Here is a 7,140-nt window from a genome sequence, read left to right on the forward strand (position 1 = left end):
TCACCCCCGTTATCTTCTGTAGGCAAATCAGAGATGAAGGCTCCATCAAGTGTGGCTGGTTATAATAATAATGATAAGCATTTGTTAAGCACTTACTATGCGCAAAGCACTGTTCTAAGTGCTGGGGAGAATACAAGGTGATTAGATTGTCCAATGTGGGGCTCAGAGTCTTCATCCCTGTTTTACAGATGAGGTAACAGACACAGAGAAGTTAAGTTACTTGCCCAAAGACACACAGCTGACAATTGGTGGAGCAGGGATTAGAACCCATGACCTCTGACTCCCAAGCCCTTGCTCTTTCTATTGAGCCATTCTGCTGGTTCCCCTCTGCCTCATCTGCAAGCCTGCAGTGAATTAGAGCCTCCTCCTTGTTTTTGTCAGGATTGGGTCCCCAGTGCCTGGCTCACTCTGGATGGGGAACAGGTAAAAGGAAGTCACATTCTCCCAGAACACCACACAGGTAAAACACTCTGAACCATGACTAGGCTCTCTTAGAAGCAAGCACATGTTAACTAAAAACCCCAGGGGCTGGAAAAGACATTCTCTTGGTAAACCAGAAGAAGCGTGGCTTAGTGGATAGGCCTGGGAATCAGAAGACCCTAGTTCTAATACTGGCTCCGTCACTTGTCTGTTGTGTGTGATTTGGGTAAGAAACTTAACTTCTCTTTGCCTCAGTTAACTTATCTGTAAAAATGAGGATTAAGACTGTGAGCCCCATGTAGAAGATGGACTGTATCCAACCTGATTAGCTTGTATTTACGCTAGTGCTTAATAGAGTATCTGGCCCATAGTTGGTGCTTAATAAAAACCATTAAAAAAACAGTCACTCTGTTGTACACCCTCACTCAACCACACTCGCGCATGCATACACACACACACTGAAGTCTGTAGCCAAGCATCTGGGCAAGTAAAAGCAGAATTCACAGTCTCCATTCTACCACCGCTTTGATCATGGACACCCCAGTCTGAGCCCCACAGACATGTTTCAGGGGTGTCAGCCTCAATGGCAGTGGCTGCAAAGTCTACTTTGATCTGCTCCTGCTCCTCTGCTTCATGTTGGAATGCTCCCCTCCTCTCAGAGACCAACCAGAAGGTATTCGTTCATATTTATCGAGTGCTTGTTGTGTGCAGGGCACTGTTCTAAACACTGGGTAGACACAAGCTAATTAGGTTGGACACAGTCTCTGTCCCACATGCGGATCACAGTCTTCAACCTCATTTTACCGATGAGGTAACTGAAGCACAGAGAAGTTACTTGCCCAAGGTCACACAGCAGACAACCCAGGATTACAACCCAGGTCTTTCTGAATCCCAGGCCCGGGGCCTGGTGCTAGAGGATTTAGCCTGATTTTCAGGAACACTCACACAAAAAAAGGCATCAAGAAAGAGGGGTTTCTATGGTAAAAGCCAAAAAAGATGCTACTGTATCGGTTTCCTGTTATAAGAAAGGCTCCCATCACACTTTGTTCCATCTGTTGGGACCAATCAATGAATTAACAGTATTCATTGAGTGCTTACTATATGCAGAGCACTGTTCTAAGTGCTTACTCATTAATTCTGTTAGAGAAGTGAAATCAACCAAGTGTGTCACTGCTCTTTTCTCTTGTCTTTCACAGTGCTTCAGGCTGACATACTGGAATTAGTCCAGTGCAGAGTGTGCAGCAGAGAGTGGCTCAGATCAACTCCAGGTCGACTCTGCCTCCAAAATGGGGGTACTGAAATTTTCTAAAAGTGCAGACTGTTGCTCCCCCTACCACAGGTGCCATGGATTTGGATGGAGAATCACAGTGCTGTGTGTGAATGGAGCTTGGCGAACACCCAAATGGTCATCTGCTGGATTGGATGGTGAGTCCCCTTCTTGACTGTGAGCCCATTGTTGGGTAGGGACCGTCTCTATATGTTGTCAACTTGTACTTCCCAAGCACTTAGTACAGATCTCTGCACACAGTAAGCACTCAATAAATACAATTGAATGAATGAATGAGACCCAAATGCATTCATTCAATCATATTTATTGAGCGCTTACTTTATGCAGAGCACTACTCAATGGAGTAATACCCAAGAATGAGGGTACAGGGCTCCGGTTTAATGGGGGAGGTAATGGAGGTACTGTCCAACTCCTGATAAGTGATGATTTCCAGACCAAATAAATGAATCAAGTTCCTGATAATGAATAATAATAGTGGCATTTGTTAAGCACTTACTATGTGCCAAGCGCTGTTCTAAGTGCTAGACAAAGTGCATGACAAAAATGAAATGAATAAAAATAATTGTGGTACTTGCTAATAATATAGTATTTGTTAAGCGCTTACTATATGCCAAGCACTGTTCTAAGAGCTAGGGTAGGTACAAGGTGATCAGGTTGTCCCACGTGGGGCTCCCCATCTTCATCCCCATTTGACAGATGAGGTAACTGGGGCACAAAGAAGTTGTGACTTTCCCAAAGTCACACATCACACAAGTGGTGGAGTCAGGATTTGAACCCATGACCTCTGACTCCCAAGCCCGTGCTCTTTCCACTAAGCCATGTTGTTGCCCAAGTTATTACTATGTGCAGAGTACTGTATTAAGGATAGGGGAAGATACAAGATATTAAGGTCATACACAATCCTTTTCTCACATGGGAGATTCACAGTCTAAAGGGAAGGGAAAACAGGTATTTGATCCCCATTTTATAGATGAGAAAAGTGAGAACTCAAGTAATTTTGACCTAGATCATATGAGAGGCAAGTGGCAGGTTAGAACTCAGGTCTCCTGCTTTTCAGGCATGTACCTTTTCCATTAGGCCATACTGTTTTTGTTTGGGAGAAACACATGTAATCCCCCTAACCTAACAGCAAAGCTGCGATGCTGACATACCCTAAATGACAATGAAATGAAGAACAATGTGGGGTATTGTTGGATTGCCATGTGTTATCACGGTAAATATCTTAGTAGGAGCAGAAAAACATCTTTCTGAATATAGCAGAATAGAAATCTGCTTCAGTCCACTGGAAGAATCTACTGGAAATACCTGACTTCTTGGGTCTAAGCACAGAATGCCAACCCTGCTGAGTTATTTAGAAGGAGCAAGAAGCAATTTTTCCCATCACAAAGTGAAAGCAGAACCTGAAGATTGGTTCCATGGTCACGCACACCTAAAGAACACCAACAGAAGGCTTTTCTGTGGATTTCAAGGTGAGAAATCTCCCCTCAAATAGAGACCTCCCAAAGCTAGCACCTTTCTAATTTGAAACTTCCCATTAGCGTCTCGATAATTTTTTTAAACCCATGTGGGACAGGGACTCTGTTCAATCTGATTAACTTGTATCTACCTCAGGGTTTAGAATCATGCCTAATACATAGTAAGCTTACCAAATAAAAATAATAATAGTGATAGTATTTATTAAGTGCTTACTGTGTGCCAGGTACTGTTCTAAGCAGTGGGGTAGATACAAGATAATCAGGTTGAACTCAGTCCCTGTTCCATATGGGGCTCACATTCTGAATCCCCATGTTACAGATGAGGTAAGTGAGGCACACAGAAGTAAAGTGACTTGCTCAAGGCCACACAACAGACAAGTGGCAGAGACAGGATTAGAACTCAGTTCCTTCTGCCTCCCAAGCTGGGTCTATCCACTAGGCCACACTGCTTAATAATTGATACAATAATAATGAGCAAGGGTATCAAAAGCAAAACCAAAGACATAGTTTTGCCACCATACAAAGTGTCAGTTCAGCCTCACCGGTGTAACGGGGGCAGTTCTAGTCATCACATCTTAGGAATGACATGGTAGAGCTGTAGAAGGGACAGAAAACAAGAACCAGGAGGACTGCGAGGATGGAGAGGATGCTTCATGAGGAAGGCAGATTGTAAAGATCATGGCCCTTAACTCTGAAAAGAGAGAGAGACTGAAGAAGGACATCACAGAAGGCTGAAAAATCATGAAGGGCATGAACAGGGTGAAGATCAATTTTCTTCACCCAAACTCAAACCTCCAGGACAAAAGCGCACCCAGGAAACTTGAAGGTGGTAAGATCCAAACAATGAAAGGAAACACTTCAACCACCAAGCGATGGGCGTGTGGAATTGATACTCAGAAGAAATTGCATAGCTGAAAATATTAGTGGGTTCAAGAGGGGTTTTGAAAAAAACACTGGCTAAGAGGATCCATCCCCGCTCAGGATCCTACCTGGGGAGTTTCCAGTACTCTACCAGTCTTGGCTATGGGAGGGTGAGTCAAACAGAGGCCTACTCATTCCATTCCTGGCTTGGGCAGTGGCTAGCAAGTAGAAGGCAATTTACTACAAGTCAAAACTCACCTGTGCTGAGCAACAGTGGCATGGGAGAAAGTCAAAGGCGGAGACTCAAGTATATGGCGCAAAAGAAGGCAATGATAAACCACTTCCATATTTTTATTAAGAAAACTGTATGGATACATTACCAGAACGATTGCAGATGGAGGTGGGGCATTCAGGGAGAGTGTGGCTCAGTGGAAAGAGCCAGGGTTTGGGAGTCAGAGGTTATGGGTTCTAATCCCAGCTCCACCACGTGTCAGCTGTGTAACTTTGGGCAAGTCATTTAACTTCTCTGTGCCTTAGTTACCTCTTCTGTAAAATGGGGATTAAGACTGTGAGCTCCACATGGGATAATCTACCCCAGCACTTAGAACTGTGCTTTGCAGCCATCATTATTATTATTATTATTTGTCCATGGAGTCGCTATGGGTCGGAGAAAACTTGACAGCATAAGACAAGAGGCTCCATATTGAGTTACCAGAAAGAATGTTAAGGTATAGAGATTAAAATCTGGGATTTGGGAAATTATGTCCCAAACAATCAGGATGGATGTCCAGGTAGCCAGCCATCCTATAGTTCCTCCAAGCATCCTGGTAGGAGGGTAGGAGAAAAAGTCCTGGCTCATGACATTTCTCAAGGTCTGAAACATATTCATTTTGGGATAATGGGTTCTTTCAAGGTCAGACATTGGATGGGAAATTTGGAGTGAGATAACCTGGAAATCTGATTTCTGAGAACTTCACCAAGAACACAATCTACTCAGAATTCTTCTTTGAACTCTGCAGCCTTTGCTTTCAAACATTCATTTTGATTTCCTGGAAACTGTAGCCCATTCAGTGACTTGATTGTTTTAATTAAAAACAGAGGCTCCCCTGGTCAAAACTGGAGTTTGAAATTCTTCTAGAGGGAGTTTTTGGAGTGCATAACTTCTATTTCCAATTCCATTACATTAGGTTTATGTTTCAATTTTCAAAAATGAATACCTGTTTTCTAAGTGTCAAATGGATCACTTATATTTCCAGAACCTAATTATTTTTATAATTTGAAGGAGCCATGCTCTTTAAAATGTTTAAACAACTCTTTATGTTGAAATAAACCAGAATCTATTGCATTATCTTGTTTTTGTAAAAATTTGCCTTGGTGCTTTACGTCTTAGGAACTCACTACTAAGGATTACACATTTGCATCACCCATGTATTAGCACATTTCTTAGAACACTGAAAACAATTTAAATTTATTTTCTTCTCTGTCAATGTAAATATTCCCCACAGAGGGATCAGTGAGTATAGACGAGTGACATGATTTAACCTTTTGACATTCAATCCTGCTAGATGATGTGGAAGAACTTTTCAGTTATTTCCCATTTATCAGTACAATGATAGATTCCATCAAAGGGCAGAACAAAGATAAATATAACCATTCCCAGAGAGAGGAAGAGTCTGCTTGGAAATAGGGAAAAGTTCAGGCACATGATGAACAAAACAGCCAAGAAGCTCTTTGGCCAAGTGGTGGGGAAACTGGGTACTTGGTGGGGCTCCACTTACTAGTGATAGAATCAATAGCTTTTGCTGAGCACCTTCTTATATTCTAGGTACTGTACTGAGAACGAGAGAGTACAATAATAGCATAACCCACACTTCCTGCCCTTAAGAAGCTTAACTTGTAATGGGGGAAGACCGAAAAAAAATTGCAGATAGTAAAGCAGAAAGAACAAAGCAAAAAACAGTACACTTCAGAATGAAACATCTGAGCAAGTAATTGGATGTGAAGTTCAAAATTGCATGATAAAATGAAAGCTCAGGTGTGCACGTGAGTGATACCACATAATGGTAATTAGTAGTTATTTAAGAGGCACAATTTAACTTCCAGGCAAGCCTTCCACGCTTGGTAACACAGTCTCCTGTCGTCTGGGAAAAGTAGACTGATGTGTGCCTCCTGTGGAGGATTACCCAGTGACAAGAACCATCATTCCTCCTCCTCTCCCCTATGGCTTGACCAGAGTCCCCCAGCCTGGGTTCTCTTGGGTGTTGGGAATAGCCTGGGACCCTCGGGGTCCTGATGTTGGACCCTAAGGGATTCCAGTGGGCCTAGGACTGCACAGACACACACTCACTCACTTTTTTTCTTCCTTTCTTTCTCTCTCCAGCTCCCTCTCTCTCTGTCCTCCTCCCTCCCCTTCTAGGAGGCGTCACAATCGTGCCAGGACATTATCAGAATTGAATCAGGTGAAGTTCATTGCTGGGGAGCAAAAAGAAGAAGGTCAGAAGTAAAATAAAGATCATCCTTGTTACTTCAAGGAAATGTGTTTGTTTTTTCTCCCCCCAAAGGAAAGCACTGGGAACAGAAAAGTCCATTTCTCCAGTCTACTTATCCTGTTCCTTGCTTGTAAAAGCTGTTTCTCCATTGCCCTCATCATATGATGCCCTGCACTTTGTGTCTTTAGATAATTTCTCCAATTGTCTCTCCACCCCTTCCCCACCCAGGGTTGCACCTGGAGAGTTTCCAGTACTCTACCAGTCTTGACTGTGGGAGGGAAAGTCAAGCAGAAGCCTATCTATTCCATTCTTATCTTGGGCAGTGGCTAGCCAGTGGGAGGCAATCTGCTACAAGTCAAAACCCACCCATACTGGTCAGCAGCTACATAAGAGAGAGTCGAGGGTGGAGACTCAAGTTTACTGCGCGGAAGGAGGCAATAGTAAACCATTTCTATATTTTTACCAAGAAAACTCTGGATACACTACCAGAACGATTGCGGATGGATGTGGGGCATTCTGAAAGAGATCATCATCATCATCATCAATCGTATTTATTGAGCGCTTATTATGTGCAGAGCACTGTACTAAGCGCTTGGGAAGTACAAAT

The 7,140-nt window shown here is 43.0% G+C and overlaps 1 long non-coding RNA gene across 1 annotated transcript; it reads left to right on the plus strand.

The window, feature by feature from the left end:
* Positions 1 to 2,937: 2,937 nt before the first annotated feature.
* LOC119925405 lies at positions 2,938 to 6,574 on the plus strand. The gene is made up of 2 exons (XR_005449811.1): positions 2,938 to 3,177; positions 6,425 to 6,574. It is a non-coding gene; the product is annotated as an uncharacterized LOC119925405 (long non-coding RNA).
* The last annotated feature ends 566 nt before the right edge of the window (positions 6,575 to 7,140 follow it).

The sequence above is a fragment of the Tachyglossus aculeatus genome, chromosome 3 (assembly GCF_015852505.1).
Source record: "Tachyglossus aculeatus isolate mTacAcu1 chromosome 3, mTacAcu1.pri, whole genome shotgun sequence".
Classification (NCBI taxonomy): Eukaryota; Metazoa; Chordata; class Mammalia; order Monotremata; family Tachyglossidae; genus Tachyglossus; species Tachyglossus aculeatus.